At 44.3% G+C, this 20,064-nt stretch overlaps 1 protein-coding gene across 1 annotated transcript in view; it reads right to left on the bottom strand.

Annotated features, from left to right (window-relative positions):
* The window catches only part of CDH13 (cadherin 13), a 1,013,115-nt gene that overhangs the window by 432,438 nt on the left and 560,613 nt on the right, over positions 1 to 20,064 (bottom strand). The gene's annotated exons all lie outside the window — the stretch shown is intronic.

Below are 20,064 nucleotides of genomic sequence, written 5' to 3'. Positions count from 1 at the left end.
CTCTCTACTTCATGATGTAACTATTTTAAATTTCACAATGGGGGTAGCTTAATAAGGGAAGCCTCCCATTGTACAAGCAGTGGTTGTAATTCTCAGATGCCCAAAACAAACCGCATTTCCTTGTGGGTATATTACTGCAATGAAACATAGCCACATCCCAAACTAAACCCTGAGCTTGTCCACTTTCCCATATAGAGCTGTCTCCTACACATTTTATTCCACCCAAACACAGCATGAGAGGGCCATCTTAGCACTAAGAGAGTCATTAAATACTCGTGTTATACTGTTTTAATTACAAGCTGCCCCCTTTTTGGGCTTATTTCAATAGATTATTGCCCTGCTGTGTAATAGTGTATAAAGAAACAGCAGTATCTCTTGCTGGTATATTGTGGAAATTAAAATTCTCAATACTACTTCAGTAATTAATTTCCAAAGAGAAACCAGTTTAGTTTAATAAAGAGATTAATGAAAATGTTGCAGAAGATATATTTTTCAGGAGGTGTGGTACATAATTTTCTTGCATTCGAAATAATAGAACCATTTCAAAGGACTTAGTAAATCTAGGCTCAATCAATTCTGTTTAACTTACCATAGAAATGCTTTTTAGGGGGTTTAAAGAAGTAGGGCGGACAAACGAGATCAGACCATCCCCAAGGTACAGAGGGACTGAATGGTTCTCCGGTGGCCAAATTCTCTGGATGGTGAGCTGTTGTGTGCCTAGGGCTGTATGGTGAAGAGCAAGTTTAGAAGGAAGTTGGTCAGAGGTCAAAGACAAGGTCATGTACGCAGGGTATCGGGTAGAGACGGGCAGAGTATGAAGCATAGGACCTAACCCACTACTACCACCCCCTCCCTGCCACTGAGGTCAACATAACCTTTTCTCTTTTACAAAGTACTTTTTACATACTGTGTATTATTACATTTATTCTTCACAACGTCCCTAGGAGGTGTGTATTATCATCATCAAACTCATTCAATACATGAGGAAATTTACAGTATGGAGAAATCAGGCGATTTCCCCAACATCACAGCTAGTAAATTAGAGAGCTGGATTCAAATTCACAACTTATTCCAGATCCCATGCTCTGAAAACATACGACATCCACTTTGTCAAATGCCCATTCAGGATTTTCTGGGGTGGTCCCGTACTACACCAATTATGGAACGAGACCCAGGAGTAAGGATATACCATGACTGAGGGGGGCTGGGAGGGTTCAGTGGACTCAGAAAGTTGTTCTTTGGGACAAGAATAAAAGAATCAATGAGCGAGATGGTGTTGATAGAAACAAAGGGATTTTGCTCTCTTCCATCCCTGCAGTGGAGTCATAAAAGGTGTAGAGATACAGAAGCATGGTGTGTTGTGAAGAAAAACCAGTTATTCAAACTATACATGGAGTGGTAGATTAACTAAAGGCAGCAACCTTAACTGATAACAACATGAAGTTCCAGGGATCTTTCTGTTGCCAACAGGATTAGATGTTTTATAGTTGGGACCAGGTGAATTTGGTAGCACTGTGCAGCCAGAACCAGCAAGGGTTCACACTTCCATATTTTCTCTGCAGGCTTTCTGGACCGAGTTGACCCCAGAATTCTTAGTGGGCTGGGGATCCCCGCTCTGCGTTCCCACAGCACTCTGTACCCTGCTGTAACACTTTCGATGCTATTCTAGTAACTGCTTAGGAATTTTATTCTCTCGCCAGACTGCATATTTATATCTTCCACCCCCAGGTCTAAAAAGATGAACCTGGCACAGTTTAGATAATCAATATTTGAGACATAAAGGACAGAGTGTCTGTCTATTATGCTTACAGAAATAATATGTTACCTAATATTTTAATGAAATTTCATAATACAAATCTGTGATGATAGGATTTGTCCTGCACTTTAGATGTTCTCAGGAGTCCTGGGAAGGGGGATTGTGACATGGAGGCAGGCCATCCTGTGAGTTTTCTGCGCCAATGTAAATTATGTTAAATTATGTTAAGCTACAATACGACAGTTGCATTTCTAAGAAGCCTCAGGTTTTCAAAAATTGCTTTTCTAATAGAAAAGGAGATGCCAGAGAGTTCTGGACTCACTAAGTTATTGTTTTTCCATTTAAAACACTGACCATAAAGGCATCTTTACAGATAAAATGTATTTGATTACTGAAAGCTAAAGCCGAGGAGGTCAGAGTGGAATACAACAAACCCACACTTGACCCTCCAAACTTTCTGCTTTGGCCTTGCTCTTGCAGTTCAGCTGTGGCCAAGTTCATGACACACAGAACCCAAGAACCAATGGGACAGGCAAGCAGAGCAGCTCCAGGCCTCTCTGTTGTGTTCTCAGCACTCATTTCCTGTGGACCTGTGCCCACCTTCCACTGTTTACCCAGTCGTGGATCATGGAATAGAAATCATATTCCTTAGTTAGTCAACCACATTGTGTTCTTTCCAAATTTTGATAACTTTGTAGTGTGGGAGGAATGCCTACACCTAGGAAAATTATTGAGACCGGGATGCTACACACACACGGAGTGAAATTTGTATTTCATTTCATGTCATTAATGCTTTCCAAAAATGTGATATATCTATAGATCTATGTATCTGTCTATATCTATAGGGCTATAGATATATAGTATCTATACATCTAGATATATAGTTACCATATCTAAAACTATAGGCATATATAGAGTTTATATATAATATACATATAGATATAGTTTATATATAATTAAACCCAGTCTGGAGTGTTTCTGTAATTCATATCACACAAGTGAATGCACAAATCAGAAAAAAGTATCTAACAGATTGTGTGTCCTGACTATTAGTCTGGAAAAAATGTGGTAACTGTAGGAACAGCTGTGGCGTCTGCCGTGGCATTCTTGAGCCAACTGGCAGCAGCATTTCTATGAACAGAACCAAGATGTGCCAGACGTGTCAGCTGCACACGGCTCGGGCATAGATAGTTACCATCCAGTTGGTGCCTTGTTTGTGCTCCCATGGAACTTCCGAAATTCCTTTCTACATATTGCGAAGGTTACATATAACATGGATATGGATACATACATATGTGTGTGTGCATATGTACATATACATATATATCACTGTATTTTTAAATTATTATTACGCCAATTACTATTATCAGGGGTTTGCTCTGGTCCTATCATTCTGTGAATATAAATGCGTGAGTGTGCATGCATGCACATGTGTGTATGTATGTGTGTATGCCTATCTATCTCTACCTACCTAACTTTTAATCTGTACAATTGCTCTGGAAAGGATATTATCATCACCTTTTTTTGATGAGGCAATCGAGGCTCTGAGAGGTGAAGTAACTTGCTCAAGGTTACACAGCTGGAATTAACTGAGGTGGGATTAACGATCAGAGCTGCTGCCTTTCAAAGCTTGGGCAATTAGCCATCACTTTATCAGGCCTCCTTTCATGAACAGGGATCGTGTCTTATTTATGATTGCATTTTCGATGCCTAACCCAATGCCTAGAATAGAAAGTAAACTGATAGTCTGTTGAATGTTTGGGCAAACACATTAGTGAAGGAAGGAAGTTGAGGTGATGTAAACATAGCAGGCACTTTTCACTGTTTATTTGAAATCCCTCCTTTTTGGCAGAATAATCAGTTATATCTGGGGTCCACCATTTCCCACACAGCCATGCGGCCATGGAGGGTATCTCCATCCAAACAAAGAGATAAATCATGATAATCTACCATTCTCGGTCACCCCACTTCCCTTGCCAGCAATTGGTTTAGGATAGACATTTCACCTGGTCTGGCCAATGAGGCATGAGGATACACGTGCTAGGGAAAGGAGCTTCCAGGAAAGGGGAGAAAAAAGAGATGCAAAGGAAAATACACTCTTCTTTCACCTAAAGCTGATATGCCTGCCTGTGACATGTGTGGCTGTGCAGCTGTCCTGCACACATGGAAAGAGTCAGACTGAGGATAATGCAGCAGGCTAAGAGTGACAAAGCAGAAAGATGGAAAAGAACCCGATCTTTGATGCTGGAGAGATGCTGAATTAACCATCTCTTTAGCTTTCCTACACCTCCAGGCTTCGTTTTGTGAAACGAGAAATGTTCCTCATGGTTTACAACATTTGGATGGGGGGTTTTCCGTTAATGATTTCCAACGGCTTTCTAACTGTGTCAACCAACAACGCAGGTCCTTGCTGCACTTTTGGGTTCACCAGCTCTGTTCCCCCCAACCCCCAAATCCCTTCTGCTGAGGATGAAAGCGAGGCTGGAGATCGTGGCAAATGAAGATGTTGAAGCAGACACGGAGATCTGGAGCAACAGCTGTCGCAACAGCTGTAATCAGAGCGGTACTAGAGAAGGCTCAGCTGAGAACTGGAGGACCCTATGTGTCACAACGGAAGGTTACAAGGAGACACCTCCACCTGTGACCAGGAACGGCGAGTGAAGGCTAAGAAGCATTTACCTGTGGGCAAAGAGAAGACTCGAGAAGAGGTGAAAGACCACGAGTGAGGTGAAAGGCAGCCAGTTGGAGATGTCTGTGGTGCGGGGACCTTGAACACCCCTATGGGATTTACTGGCTTAATGCTTGCTATACAATTTCCCCCACAGGCTTCTTGGTCTTGAGTCAAGAGACTTGGTAAGGGGCCAAGTCTGCCTTTCCATTTTTTAAGGTGTTTCCAGGAGCGTTGAGAGGGGAGACCATGCCAGCAGAAGCCAACCTCTCAAAAGGGACTGTCTGGGGACACACAGATGAATACACTGACATGCCTGTTATAATCAGACTAGCTGCCATTAATGAATTTTAATAATATCTGATGATATGGCTAAGCCACATGCTGAAGATCATATTTTAAGGGGCTATTTTCCACATCAACCATCTAGGAAAGAGTCAAGATCCTGCATTTGAAGGACGGTCAAAGAATCTGCCCTCAAATACCTGGGATCTGTCACGTGGAATGGCTGGGAGATCTTTGCATACCTCTAAAGGGAAGAATAAGGAGAAAATGGATATTTCTGAAAAGACAAATTTGAGCTCAGTACAAGGCAGTTACTTATATCCTGATCTTCTGAAAATGAAAGGTTACTGTTACATTCTCATCTACCACTGGAAATGCTCCAAGTGTTTGAGAAGAAACTGGACAACCACCTCAGGCAAGAGGATGTTGTGTGCAAAAAGTTGAAATAGTTGATTTCTGCAATTATTTCCCATCTGAGACCTTATGGAAACACCCGTATCACTGAATCCACAGGCATGAATGCCAAGTCTCTTTAGGAGCTACGAGTCCTGTTTTTTCTCATATAATCACACTCAGCACGTCCATCTTTTCCTTCTTACTTATTTATATCTATTTCTATAGTGTATTCATTTATTTAACAAGATGTTATTGAATACCAGACAATATGCCAAGATCCAAGAATATCAAGTTTAAATGAATACATCCCCATTTCCTATGACTCACTTAGTCGTTCTTAGGACAAACAACATAATATCAGTTTAGCTGGTTGGTTTGAAATATAATTGTATCAGGTCTAATGAATTTAGACTAATTGGCAAAAATCTCATCATTTGGTAGTCCAAGTAGGCAACACGAAAAACGATGGGAGAAGGCTTTTAAAACAGAAAATCCCAATCACCAAAAACCATGCCAAATATTTTAGAAACACCTGTGAAAGAAAACCTGTTGACGTTTTTGTTTCAAGTTATCCCAGTCTGTTTATTATATCCATTTCACGAATTTTTAGGAAACCCTTTCACTTGAAAGTTATTAAGTTTTTGGAATTGTTTTCATTTTTCTTTATAATTTTCTTTCTGCTTTAGATTTTTCTTTTTTTTTTTTTTTTTTTTTGCGGTATGCGGGCCTCACACTGTTGTGGCCTCTCCCACTGCAGAGCACAGGCTCCGGATGCGCAGGCCCAGCGGCCATGACTCACGGGCCCAGCCGCTCCGTGGCATGTGGGATCCTCTCAGACCGGGGCACGAACCCGCGTCCCCGGCATCGGCAGGCGGACTCTCAACCACTGGGCCACCAGGGAAGCCCTAGATTTCTTTTTTAATTCGGATGGTTCTTCCCAAGGTGAAGATGGGGCACTCCAGTGAGAACATTCCCCTGGGTCCTCAAGAAAATCCAGGTCTTTTAATATGCAAAACATGTTCACATTTCCTAAGGGCTCACAGCATAATTAGAAAAAACACTTGGCTCTTCACCTGGACTATACAGTATTTGAAAGGAAGTGGAATTTCCTCTTTTCAAACAAAATGCCTGCCCCAAGTCTACTTTTACTGACAAGCATTTCGGGGGAGACAGCGTGGGGAAAAGTTTCCTCCAGCTCTGTCTCCCTGCATATCTGATTATGGCACAGCCATGCAGACATAATGTCCTCTTCCCCGTGGATAAATCCGAGAGATGGAGCCCATTATCCACCATGTGGTCTGGGGAAATCACACTTAGAGAAGGTCACATGAGGCTAAACCCCACGCCCAGGTCTCCAGGGGTGCCTGCTGTTACCCTGTTATATTCAATTTATACAACTGAATATTAAAAGAGAGAAGCAGCCGGTTGTGTCTTCCACCTGGATGTTTCAGGAAACTCCACGGCTATTAATCACTCGGTAACTTCTCACTGTGCCAGCATGAAGACAGCTGTACCAGGTAACCTCAGACACGAAGCCTTCCCATGTGTTACTGTTAAATTAAAACCTGGTAGGCTGGAATGACTCCAGGATGGGGCTGGACAAATCTGATTAGTGACTGCCACCTAACTTTCTGCCCTGCACAAAATGAAGAAAAGAGAAAGACACCACTGTCTTTGCCTTTCAGGTTTATCGCAGGTTCCTCAGCTCAGCATAGTGACATTTTGGACGGGATAACTTCCTTGTTCTGGGGGCTGTCCTGTGCATCGTAGAACCGTTAGCAGCCTCTCTGGTCCCCACCCACTAGGTGCCGGAACTCCCAACCCAGCTGTGACAACCAAAACTGTGTCCAGACGGTGCCAACCATCCCCTGGAAGGCAAAATCATTCCTAGTAGATAACTCTCACGTTAAGCCAATGGTTAAGTTAATAATATCTGTGATGTGCTTGGCCCAGAGTTAGAACTCAGCAAAGAGCACTGCTTTCCCTCTCATTGCCATTTAGATGGTCAGTAACCCAGCGTTCCATTGTTGTGTCTGCCTGCCCATCACACACGCCCCTTTGGATGGTGACTAAAGCAGGTGATCGCCCTGTTGGTGGGTCTGTCAGTCAAGATGCCCTGTCCTCTCCTAAGGGGTGGACCTGTGACCCAAGGTAGGCCACTTGGACCCACCCTGGAATTTGGGTGTCTCTGCAAGGACCCAAGGGGACCTTGGCATTGGTTAATTCGCCTGAAGGGAATGCCACCAGTTCCTGCCACCAAAGCCCAGAGCTCCTTGGTTTCATGGCCTCTCTAAAGATCTGCTTCATCAGTTTTACTGTCAATTCTGGGAGCTTTTCAGATACGTTCTTTTTTCATTTTCAACTTGATCCAAGTGGTTTTAAAAAAAATTTCAACGAAGGTAAATAAAGGACATAATCATTCTCTAGAAGTGAGTGGCGAGACAACACGGCGACCTTGAAGGAGAAAGGGATGTTAGCGGATGGGGCTGCGGCGGCCGCTTGGGAACACAATGTTTCCTCTTCGTGTTTTCTCTCCCCTCACTATTCAAAGTGTGGTCTGGGGCCCAGAAGCATCGGCACCTGGGAGCTGGCTGGAGATGAATCTCAGGTCTACCCAGACCCCCTACGGTCCCAGGTGATTCTAATGCACACCCATTTGTGGGGTAGTCCCCGACAGAGGCTGAGAACCCACCATGCCGGGGAGGAGACAGAGAAGAAATGGATACTGATAAAAAATTTATTCTTGGGCTTCCCTGGTGGCGCAGTGGTTGAGGGTCCACCTGCCAATGCAGGGGACATGGGTTCGTGCCCCGGTCCGGGAAGATCCCACGTGCCGCGGAGCGGCTGGGCCCGTGAGCCATGGCCGCTGAGCCTGCGCGTCCGGAGCCTGTGCTCTGCCATGGGAGAGGCCACAACAGTGAGAGGCCCGCGTTCCGCATAAAAAACAAAAAAAATTTTATTCTTTCCAAAACCCCACACACTCATCCCTGTCCCTCCACTTACATCCTTTCAGAGAAATATGTTCTTACCTAACAACTTGTATCAGTGTTTTTAAAACTGGGTGTCACAATTCATTTTCAGATTATGAAATCAATTTATAGGTCAGAGCCAGTGCTTCAAATAACAGAGAAGAGTAGAATAGAAATTGGAAAGCAAGCACCACCTAGGGTAGAGAGTCAGTATTGTGTGTATGTGTGTGTATGTCTGTGTGTGTGTGTGTGTGTGTGTGTATTGAGGGTACTGGATTGTGATGTAAAACCTATTTCTTTTTACAAAAAAAGTTTAAAAGTCACCATCTTTGACCTTCACCAAGAGTTGTCCCAAGAAAGAGCTGTATAAGAATTGTTTCATCTCTCCGTCTTTTAATTGTTAAAATTACTCAACACTTATGTCCATTGGGTTCCATGATGACCCACCACAGATTCTCCTCAGAACTCAGGCCCCTGAAGACGTTTGCTTCTTTCTTTGGCACAGGTGCTCTGGTTCACAGCACAGAAGCCTGGAGCTCAGTTTTAAGTCAACCGGTGAGTTTCTTAGGATTCCAGACTGAGACCTTTTCTATTTGCCTTTGCCTTGTCTTCCATAAATGACTCTCAAGTGCTCCTCTGCCTGTGTTACATGTGTGTGTGTTGCACACCCCTTTTTGGAGACATCCGTAACATAACTTAATAAAACAACCCAATGTATAAACTAACACACAGAACCCCCTTGGCTGCCCAAACAAGGACAGAAAGCATAGTAAAACCGTGCCTGGGGATTTTGTTTTCCCCACGCACAGACAGACCCCCAGTCAGCATGATCTAACCTTTACTGAAGACTCACTATGTGCCCAGCAGGATGTCAAGTGCTTGAGAGAGACTCACCCATTTCACTGGAAGAAGCAGCCAATGGTGTGGATACTGGATCCTCTTATCTCCATTTCACAGATGACAAGGTCTTTCCCACCTCGTAAGACCTGCGCCAACCTGCTTTGAGCTCGCCCTCTGAGCCATGGTCCCAACCTGTCACCTGCCCAACGCCTCCAGCAGACCTTCTCCCCCTGTCCCACTGCAGCCGTAATGAGGAACACGCTTGTCCTCCTTCCCATTGAGACACTTAAGTCCACGACTGGCAATTACGGGTGATACTGTGACACAGCACACAAGCTTCCTTTTATCTTTTCCATTTCCCTTTGTTTATATATCAAACTGAACAGCACTCATCCTCTTCAAAGGGAGAAGGAGGGGCAGTGATGTGGAATGAACCTTTCGGAAGTGGAATCTGATGGTGAGTGAAAGATTTACTTGAATGAGAAGGTATAAGGACTGGTCATGTGCCTGTCATTTATAGCATCGTGATGTGCTCTATGCCATTAACTTTTAATTAGCTCAATTAGAGCAGAATGTCTGACACCACAACGAGCACATATAAACACTCCTGTTGGTGTCAGGTTAAATTAGTGTCTCCGAATGGCAGATTCTCTTCTTGCATTAATGCGTTTGCCACCCTGGCTCTGTTAATTGTCCCTGGCACTATGTGTTGGTCACATCTGAGATGCGCCAGTGGTCCCCAGGCAACTCCAGAAAGCCAAGCAGAAGACAGAACACTGTACCCAGTCTTTCACAGGCTGCCTTTCTCTCATCTCGATCAGCAGCAGACACACCACCTTCAGCACTAAGGCTTCCCCGGCACGCTTTTCCTCATGCAGCCACTGAAGCTGGCTAGATATCTTTGAGTCTGATTTTTACTGGGTACATTAAGAAGGTTCATCTTAATAATCAGGAACCAGGGTTGTTAAAGCAGACTATTCTCAACAGGGTGTTGCAATTTCAAATATGCTGCACCTTTTTTGGCTCCTTCAGCTGAAAATATTAGCAGTTGAAAATTTTTTTTTAATAGTCAGACTTTGGCTATGCCTCTGTAGAGCTGTGCTTTTCAGCTAAATCAATGCCTTCACTCATCTTAATGAACGTTATTAGTACAATTCATGGCCTACATCAAAAATAACCCCTAAACCACCAATTTGTGCTTCGTTATAAAGGTGCTTGGTTTAATCTATCACCTCACATATTTCATCAAGAGTGTGTAATAATAAATCTTTAAGACAATCATTGTTGCTGGTGTGTGGCCCCACCCACTGGGGTTCATCTTCCTAACAGATTCATAGAGGTACCTTCCCCTGACAGGTTTCCTTCTTACGTCAAGGACCCAACATCAGAGAACTGGGACCGATGGAGACAATGAATTGAACCTAAAAGCTGAAGGGAATGAGGAAGGGGGAGACCAATGTTCTTGAACCTTGGCTTTGGGGATTGGTTTAAATGCTGCTTATATTTATTTTACCATTTCAGTTTTAGTAAAAAGAAAATACAGATGGATTCCACTTAAGCTGCTGCTGTACGGGGCTTCTTTGGATTAGCCAAATATACCATCACTTTCCCTCCTCTTAGCCTTTGCACATTCTGTCCCTTTGTCCACGATGCAACCCTTCCTTTGTGTGGCTCACTCCTGCTCACCCTCAGCTAAGAAGGACTAGACATCTCTTCTTCAGAGAAGCCTTCTTCCATCCCCAGACTTGGTTAAGATCTCCCATTCTGCATTCCTATGATGTCCCGTAATTTTCCTTCAAAGAAATTCATCACTTATTGTTCAATATCTGCTTCCTTACCAGATGCAAAGCTCAAGGGCAACCACCTTTGCCTACTGTTCCCCACAACACAGAGCAGACAGGCCCTGAGAGAGGTATAACAGGTGAGCAACACACATTTGTCAGAGAGAGGGAAAGTTAGGGAGCGTGAACTACATCAGGGCCCATCACAACTCCCCAAGGGCAAGGCCAGGCTGCAAACCTCTGAGGAGCTCAGGAGGGACTGGGAACTGCTGTGGGCAGGGACCATATGCCCTTCACTGCAGGTGCCTGAAATATTTTTAATGTTTTGAATGATTCTCTTGAATCTCCTTGTGGCCTGGAAGGGCTCTGAGTTGGTGATACTTAAAATGAAAGCACCACTGGTTTCTGATTATCTTGGAGCATCAATTCCTCATAAATACTTAAAGTTTTTTAAAAATTTCACTTACACTGAGCCAATTTATACACAGCTGGTTAATCCTCAACAGTCTTTTAAGGTTGGATCTAGGTCAAATTCTCCCAGGTTTGACCATCATCAGGCTGTCAACTTCTCCTTTCTGATACCCACTATGTGCCCAGCATATAGTCAGTTTCTGCATAAAGTGTTTTACTAATGTTGTCTCCTATAATCTTCAGAAAAACCTTATGGATTAGGAACCAATATTCGCATTTTACAGATAAACAGACAGAAAAGCTATAAAGCTTGCTCAGTCAGGAAGAGGCACAGCTGGGCTTTGAACCCAGTCCTGTCCACAGCACAGCACCACTCTATGATGAATATGACAAACAGCACAACTGAAGTTGTCTCAGATTGCTGAATTCATTCTGCTATTGGACCAGGGAAGCAATGTGTCCAGATGCCAAGAAGGCGACTCTCGGGGGGATTAAATGAGGCTTGGACAGCTGGGCCAGCACAGCCCTCACAGGAGGAGCCAAGCTGGGGCAGGACACACATGCCAGTCTTTGCTGGGCATGATGGCAGGGACATTCTCACACGGAGACAATGCCAAGTCCCTGAACATGCCCATGAAGACATTTCCCAACCTGTAAGAGGCTGAATTGTCTTTATCTGTGGGAAAGCCATTTTCTACATGCAGTCCTAATTTCCTAAAGCAAATAAAAATAGGCACCTTGCAACTAACCCTAGTTTAAAGCTGGGGAAGTGGGGGAGGCCTGGCCTTCGGGGCCGCATCTCCACTTCTTTGTCTAATTTCAAAGCCCACTGTCACAGCCACACAGCCCATGATGAGAAATGGGCTTCATGTGCCCCAACTTGGCACACATTCAACGACTGAATACTCAATCTTTCCCACAGTCAAGTTCCTCTAGACTCAGTATTTATTATTAAAAATAATAACAAGAGCTTTTGTGCATTCCTGCTGCTTCAAGAGCCATCTGTCACAGACACCTTGGGCAAGGAAGCTATGAAAAGCAGGAGGAGTGCTTTGATTAGCTGCAAAAACACAAGACAGAGCTGGCCTCCTGCTCTTGGACAGATGAATTTTAGCATCTCAGCCAGCATTTTCCCCTACTAGGGACATTTTTACAAGGAATTTAATTGATCCTATTAGATTCTGTATAGGAATCAGTTATCTTTATAGTTACAGTCAGCCAATAAGAGAAGCTGGGCCAGTCACTTTTGTGGGTCTCAAATTGGAAGAAGCACAAAAAAGCTAAGCAAAAACCTTGAGAATTATTGAACGGATTCAAGGCTTGGGATTTTTTTTTTTTTTTTTTTTTTTTTTTTTTTACGGTACGCGGGCCTCTCACTGTTGTGGCCTCTCCCGTTGCGGAGCACAGGCTCCGGATGCGCAGGCTCAGCGGCCGTGGCTCACGGGCCCAGCCGCTCCGCGGCATGTGGGATCTTCCCAGACCGGGGCACGAACCCGTGTCCCCTGCATCGGCAGGCGGGCTCTCAACCACTGCGCCACCAGGGAAGCCCCTCCAAGGCTTGGGTTTTTTTAAAAAAAATTATTTATGCCTCACGTGAATCCACACTGGATTCGAGGTAGCTTGCAAAACTAAGCACAATAATGTGGAATTACAAATAGATGAAAAGAAGGGTCAGTGAAGAGAGAAAAGGAGGGAAAGATGGACACGGCATGCCATCCACAGATGTACTTATGCTTGAACCACAAATCTGACGCTGCGTGTCTTGTCAGCCAAAGTGGAAAGGAGAAATATTGATAGTAAATGACGTAAATGCAAATGGCTGATGGTGGTGAAGGACAACACAGGGCACTTTTTCAAAAGGATTCCTGAGTCTCAGATCAGGAGTCTTCCTAGAGGGTCCTGGCACCATAGACCCGCAATTCCATTTCAAGTAATGACCAAGGACTGGATGCCAGGTAGTGAGCTACAGACTTTCTAACGTATCGTATAGCAGCCCCATGACACAGCTGTGGTCCCATCCCCCAGATGGGCAGGCTAAGACTCGAAGAAGTGACATAACCTGCACCAGGGTGCCTGACGAATACCTGGTTCCAAAAGCGGCCAGCTCACTCCCACACTCAGAGTTGACCTCTCCTGCCACCATCTTTGAGTCAAGGGAACACTGGGGTGTCCCCTCCTTAGGAACTCTGATCAGATCCTGGGGCTGCTCACTCTGTTGGCCTCGGTGGGCTGGCTCTCCATCCACAGATTGATTCTGAGCAGGATGTTATTACCACAGAGGTTTGGGAGAGTTCAATTCCACTGTATCTGTATGTACTATATATGTCCACGTGTATGTGTGTGTTAGAGAGTACAGAGTGCCCCGTTTCTTAAATATGCAAATCTATTCCATAGATGTACCTGCATGTGTGCACAGGCAGTGGTGCATACATAAATGGCAATTCTAGGTGGAAATAACAATAAGAGCCATAGCTAACACTTAGAGCACTTACTGTGTGTGCCAGGCTCTGTACTATGCACGTCCCGTGACCTTACTTAAGGGTATTTGGAGCACAGCAGCAGTTTGCTCTGTCAAGCCACAGCAGAGTGACACCTGAAAGGGCAACGTGGCTCGTGAAGCTCACTGAAAGGCTAGGTGACCCCTTCAGGTGACAGCTCATCAATGTCATCAGCTCAGCTCTGCTTTCACGTTCTCCAACCTGCTTTACAATGAAGCACACGGGTATCTTACGGCTGATGTGCGTGGGTCTCTCAACGTGACCGCACAGCTCTCTGCCTCAGACACAGGCTGCCTCTTGCTTTGATCAAGATGACTAACTGGTGGGAAACCCAGGTGGATGAGGCAGCTTTCCAGGGTCACAGCTGCATCACACTCTGAGCTTCAGTGCACAGAATCCACGTAGAATGGGCCATCTCAGTTACACTACCGTCAGACCCCCTACTCTAGCAGTGGAGGACAGCGGGACCCCCTCCAAACTACTTGCCCATAGGAAGCCTTTTACAGAATTATGAAATAGAAACAAATTCAGCTTAGAGGATTTTGATATAAAAAATGCAACTTAAAAAAAATTGAAGGCTGGTTTGAAACTTTTTCCCAATTATTTTACTTCCAGGATGACAAAAACAACAAGATTTATGAGTGACAGTTTTCACTTCTTCACTGAGTACTTACTCTGTGCCAGGAGCTGTGCTGAAGATTTGATAGGCACTGCCTCAATCCTCCTAGCACCCATTAAGCTTGGTTTAATTGTCAGACCCACTTTAAAACCAGGATGCGGAAGTTCAAAGGGTTGAGGTCACCTGCCCAAGGTCAGATTGGGATTTGACCACAAGTCCATGTGAGTCCTGAGCCTATTGTCTTAACTCAGGACTTCTTGCCTTACTGACTACTCACCTCTTACCCTATTGACCTCTTACCCTGTTGACATTTGGGACTAGGTCGTTCTTGCTTGTGGGAGCTGCTCTGTGCACTGTGAGATGGTGAACAGCATCCCTGTACCTTAGATGCCAGCAGCACTCCCCTCTCCATTCGTGACAATCAAAAATGTCTCTGGATGTTGCCAACTTTCCCCTGGAGGGGAATCACCCCCAGCCCAGGCTGAGCCTTAGTCAATGTGCTGAGCTCCCCAGCGTGGCTGAGATGCGGACGTTCACCACTGAGCTACATCACACAACTGCTTGTCACACCCGATTTGGTTCAGCCTAAGCCCCCAAGAGTCCTCAGCAACAGAAAGGAGGATGAGATTCGCTTTTAAGAACAGGTGTACTCCTAAAAAGTTTTCCATAAACACAACTTTATAATGTTTCAAGGTGATCGTCCTTGCTTAATAAAATCTTATTTCCCCATTTGCATTCATTAGGAAGTTACGGCCATGATTATATTAACCATAATGTCCTAAAAAATACTTGCCTAAAGATACAGCAAATACATCAAGAGAAATTAAAACTTTCTCCTCAAATTTTAAAAATGCCACTCATATCCTAAAATAAAAATATACTTGGGGGGTGGGGAGGCTAGCTCATCGGCTTGGCACAGGAGTGGAAAGACGTAAAGGGGGGATGGTAAGACCTGGGGTAACATCAGGGCTTGACCTCCCCTCCCACCCACAGATCAGTCTACGCAGGTGCACCCAGCCTCGAAGGGTCTTCCTGGGGAAAGAGGCACCCCTCTGGGTCTGCATGTTAAATGCTTATAAAGCTCAGCTGGGTGGGGGCAGGTGCCTTTCTTCGTGTACACCTCCCTCTCGGCAGCCTCAGCTCTGATGTCCTGCCAGGCAACGGCACGCGGTGCCCTGATCTACCACAGACTATGCCTGCTCCTCGGATGGAACCAAGCTTCGAGCTGCCATCCAGCAGTGCTTAGCAAGGTGGGGAGACAAGGTCTCTGTTCCACAGCTCATCCATCTAGATCTCAGAGGCCTGGCCTTTCAGCTAAGACCCCAGAGAGAGTTGACTCACCTAATATTTCTTCAGATTTATAGTTATGGGAAATCTAACTTAGATCAAAAGCATTATATCTTAAAGGCAGTGATAACTGACAATTACTATCACTCTATCACCCCATGGGTATAGCCATTTAGCTGAAGGGTTAGCTGCTAATGGTCTCAGGAAACTTGAGTTATTTGGCCTCTCTTATCTCTTGTCCCTATGGCAAAGAAACTACTTGGTTGGTCAATGACAGTGCTGTTTTGGGGGGTTGTTAGCTGAGCACTTACAGAAAAACTGGAGTTAAAAATGCTTGTCACTGTAAATTGATACAGCCACTGTGGAGAACAGTATGGAGTTTCCTTAAAAAACTAAAAATAGAATTACCATACGACCCAGCAATCCCACCACTGGGCATATACCCTGAGAAAACCGTAATTCAAAAAGAGTCATGTACCACAATGTTCACTGCAGCTCTATTTACAATAGCCAGGACATGGAAACAACCTAAGTGTCCATCGACAGATGAATGGATAAAGAAGATGTGGCAATATATACAATGGAATATTACTCAGCCATAAAAAGAAACAAAATTGAGTGATTTCTAGTCAGGTGGATGGACCTAGAGTCTGTCATACAGAGTGAAGTAAGTCAGAAAGAGAAAAACAAATACCGTATGCTAACACATATATATGGAATCTAAAAAACAAACAAAAAAATAAAGGTCATGAAGAACCTAGGGGCAAGATGGGAATAAAGACGCAGACCTACTAGAGTATGGACTTGAGGATATGGGAAGGGGGAAGGGTAAGCTGGAACAAAGTGAGAGAGTAGCATGGACATATATACACTACAAAATGTAAAACAGATAGCTAGTGGGAAGCAGCCGCATAGCACAGGGAGATCAGCTCGGTGCTTTGTGACCACCTAGAGGGGTGGGATAGGGAGGGTGATGGGAGGGAGACTCAAGAGGGAAGAGATATGGGGATATAATGTAGATGTATAACCGATTCACTTCCTTATAAAGCAGAAGCTAACACACCATTGTAAAGCAGTTATACTCCAATAAAGATGTTAAAAAAAATGCTATTCACTTAATGGATGTAGATCTTTTACTGGGAAGTTCTCATCCAAACAGGAAACTGGACCTGTCTCATGAACTCTTTTTGTAGATAATCTGTAACACCAGTTTCAAAGTTTCCAAATACTACTTGTTCCAAGAATGCAAAATTTGTTAAGTCTAATCCACCATAATTTCCAGCACCATGGTCTTGGAATGGACATCACTTAGAGACAGAGATATCTCTGGGACAAGTAGCCCCTGACCTGGTTTCTACTATAAATATACTTAGATGACATGGGGCTGTTCTCTGTCACATGGTGTTGAGTCTTGTTTTCCCCTTGGGTTTGTTTGATTTACTCCTGAGTATCCATTTGCTTCACCTGTAAATTGGCTAAAATGATAGCACCTCTCTCCTAAGTTGTCATGAGGATTAAATGAGATAAATCAGTGGAGCTTTAATAGAGTAGAGTACCTCAAGCAGAGTAAGGTAATGACATTACTAACCATACAGAACATTGTAAGTTTGGTAGGGGCAGGGGTATGCTGGTAACTGCTTAACCCTAGATCCCTGGAAAAGTGAAAAATCTTTGATTTGTCATGTCTGCCCATTCTCAGGGTGTAAACTCTCCTGTCACAAATGGCGTCAAGCTACAAATACTGAACATGGAACTGGAAAGAGATTCTAAGCCACCTCAGGAGAGCTGGTACTAGCTGGCTTCAGCATAGCAGCCCCTGAGTTAGAGGGCACAATATCCTCTAATTGGTTTGGTCGATGTATCTCACAAAAAGGTTCTCTATGACATATAACTTGCTAAAGAGAATCAAGTATTGGCAATCACTCAGGGAAGGCTCAGGTCAAGGTCCAGGCACAGAACAACCGGTGTGTTAGGAATAAAGCTCTGGGGGATATCCCTGAGTCCCCTGGATTTGGAACTGCACTTTGCCCCCACTCAAAATTATTCCTAAAGGTCATACAAGAGACTGACTATGACTTCCAGTCCAGTCCTTCAGGACAAAGAAATGCGATGAGGGCTTATGGACTCAAAGAATGAAAGACATTAGCAGATTCTTCACTAGAATTAAAGACTCAAGAGTGTTGGGTTCAGTTTTGGGATACAGGAAGGGGAAGATAGCCAAAGTTCACCTGGAGATGATCCATGTGGCAGTTGACGACACTGGATTTTAGGAGCTCTGATCTGGACAGGGAAATGCCCTGCACAGAGTGGTGGATAAACTATGGGTTTGGTTAAGATTGGAAGGGTTGGAAATAGAAAAAAGGGAAGGGAAGAAACTTGTGAAAGGCTCCGTTTAAGATGAGAAGGAGAGAAGTTCATGAGTGCTTTCTGGGAAAAGTTCCAAGAGACAGAAAGGGAACTGGGAAAGTTAATGTCCCAGAACCCAAGGTAAAAAGAGTTGCTCCGTTGTATGAATTCTCTTGATCTACCACCTGCTGATGATTCCTTAGCCTTATTTTCATCTTTAGCTATTAATAACCCTGTGAATCAATTTTTTAGTTCCATACAATTACACCTGCCTATGACAGTACCTCCTGCCGGTGATCTGGTGCTGTGGATCCAGATGAAGTCTCCGGGAAGCTCCCTAGGGCTTAGGAAAGGCTGCAGACAGAAGCAAATACACACCCACTCCTGAAGGACAGACACGGTCTCAGGGGTTTAGGATTTCCATTTCTCCCTGTTCTCTCTCCTCCTCACCTGCACACAAACACATGCACACTGTTCTCTCCCTTCCTGATCTTTCTGTCCCCCTATCCCCTCCTCGTAGCTCTCCCTCCACTTGTCCCCACTGATGGGAGCAAAGCTGGAGCTGTGAGGGGAACAAAGCCAGTGGGTTCTCACAGTGTTCAAACCCTCCCCCAATCTCGTGAGCACCCCCTGATCAGGAGGGTCCCTTAGAAATTACAAAACATCAAACTTCCCCTCCAGATTCATCTCGCCTTCTCTCCCCCTCCCCTTTCTACTCCCCTACCCAACAACCCGGTGTCCCCCGGACTTATTACACAGAGCTGTAGAGACAGAGCAGAACAAAGGACCCTAATCCATGGGAGACATTTACAGAGCAGCAGCTCTCTTTAAGAATCATCTGTCCTTTGGAAGCCTGTTTTATTATTTGCCATGACTCACTAGCTCATATTCAGAGGGTGCATTTAGGCTTGATTTCTGGATTTGATACTGAAGCATTGTTTGGTTTGCCCATTGAAAGGATTTAGAATTTAAACAATATGGCAAGTATTAAAAGGTGATCTAATGCAGGGTGTGTGTTGGGGGGAAACATCCAAATCTGAATAACATACGTGTGTAACAAATGTTTTACAGGCAGCGTGCCACTGTGGTCATTTTTTAAAAAATAAAATTGATGATAGCCTGGCCTCCATCCTCAAAATGTCCAGAAAGAAGCAGAAAGGGGACGCACTAGATCCTGACACAAGAGTGGGGTGTGTGCCACGTTGAAGCACCTCCAAAGCTGAGCCCTCATCAAATCTTTTAACATTTCCAGCTCTTTACAACTCAGCCACAGAGATCCTCATCTGGAACCTTATTCTCTCCAAGTGTGCAAGTAAATTACATCTGGTACAGAATATATTGCCACAGGTTCTATTCCCCGCTCCCACCTTGCAGTGGACTTAAATTAAATGACCTGCCAGACCCTGTCTCTCTTTTCTTTAAAATCAAATCTATGAATCAGTTCTTCCCTCCTTCCTGGGACGACATAGATCAGATGATCTCTAATCCTAAATTCACAGGATCCCTTTGCCTAGAGCAGAAGACCTAATTCAAACATTCCTATGTACATTTTCACCCTTTCCCCAAATCAAACCAGATGTCCTTCCGGGTTCATGGCAGTCATCACTAAGGATGCTGAAGCCATCCCAGCAACCCATTTGATATGGATGTGTGAAGGTACTGAGGCGGCAAGATGCAGTAAGGAAATGATGAGTAGCTCAGCATGGTAGAGCAGAAGCAGTATCTGGAAAGAGAACTGAAGGAGGAGACAGATGGCAAAGGGTCTGTGTCCCGTTGGAACTCATCCTGAAGTCAACAGAGAAGTGCTGATGGTTCAAACAAGGAAGTGACCAGATCCAGTGGTAGGCCTCTGGCGGCAACACTGGGGAGGAATAGAGACAGGTGCCTCAAAGCCAAAGGGGAGAGCCTCACCTCTTCAGGCGAGAATGAAAATTAGAACTGGGAAAGTAATGTTATGGACGGACCAAGGAGGAAATATTTCGTAGATCAAACCAAGAGGCATTAGTGATTGTTTCTAAAAGTATACATTCTAGAAGAAAAACAAAAACAAATGGAGATGAATGAACCATGCAGACATGTAGAGATGAAGAAGAAGATGAAGAAGATGAAGACATGTAGAGATGAAGATGAAGAGGCAGAAAATTTCCCACAGGTGAACTTTTAAAAATCTCTCTTGAAAATGTTAGTGGAAATTGGGTTCCTGTCTTA

Source organism: Lagenorhynchus albirostris, chromosome 19, assembly GCF_949774975.1.
Source record: "Lagenorhynchus albirostris chromosome 19, mLagAlb1.1, whole genome shotgun sequence".
Lineage (NCBI taxonomy): Eukaryota > Metazoa > Chordata > Mammalia > Artiodactyla > Delphinidae > Lagenorhynchus > Lagenorhynchus albirostris.
The sequence above is the reverse complement of the archived record's forward strand: the minus strand, read 5'-3'. Positions and strand labels throughout refer to the sequence as shown.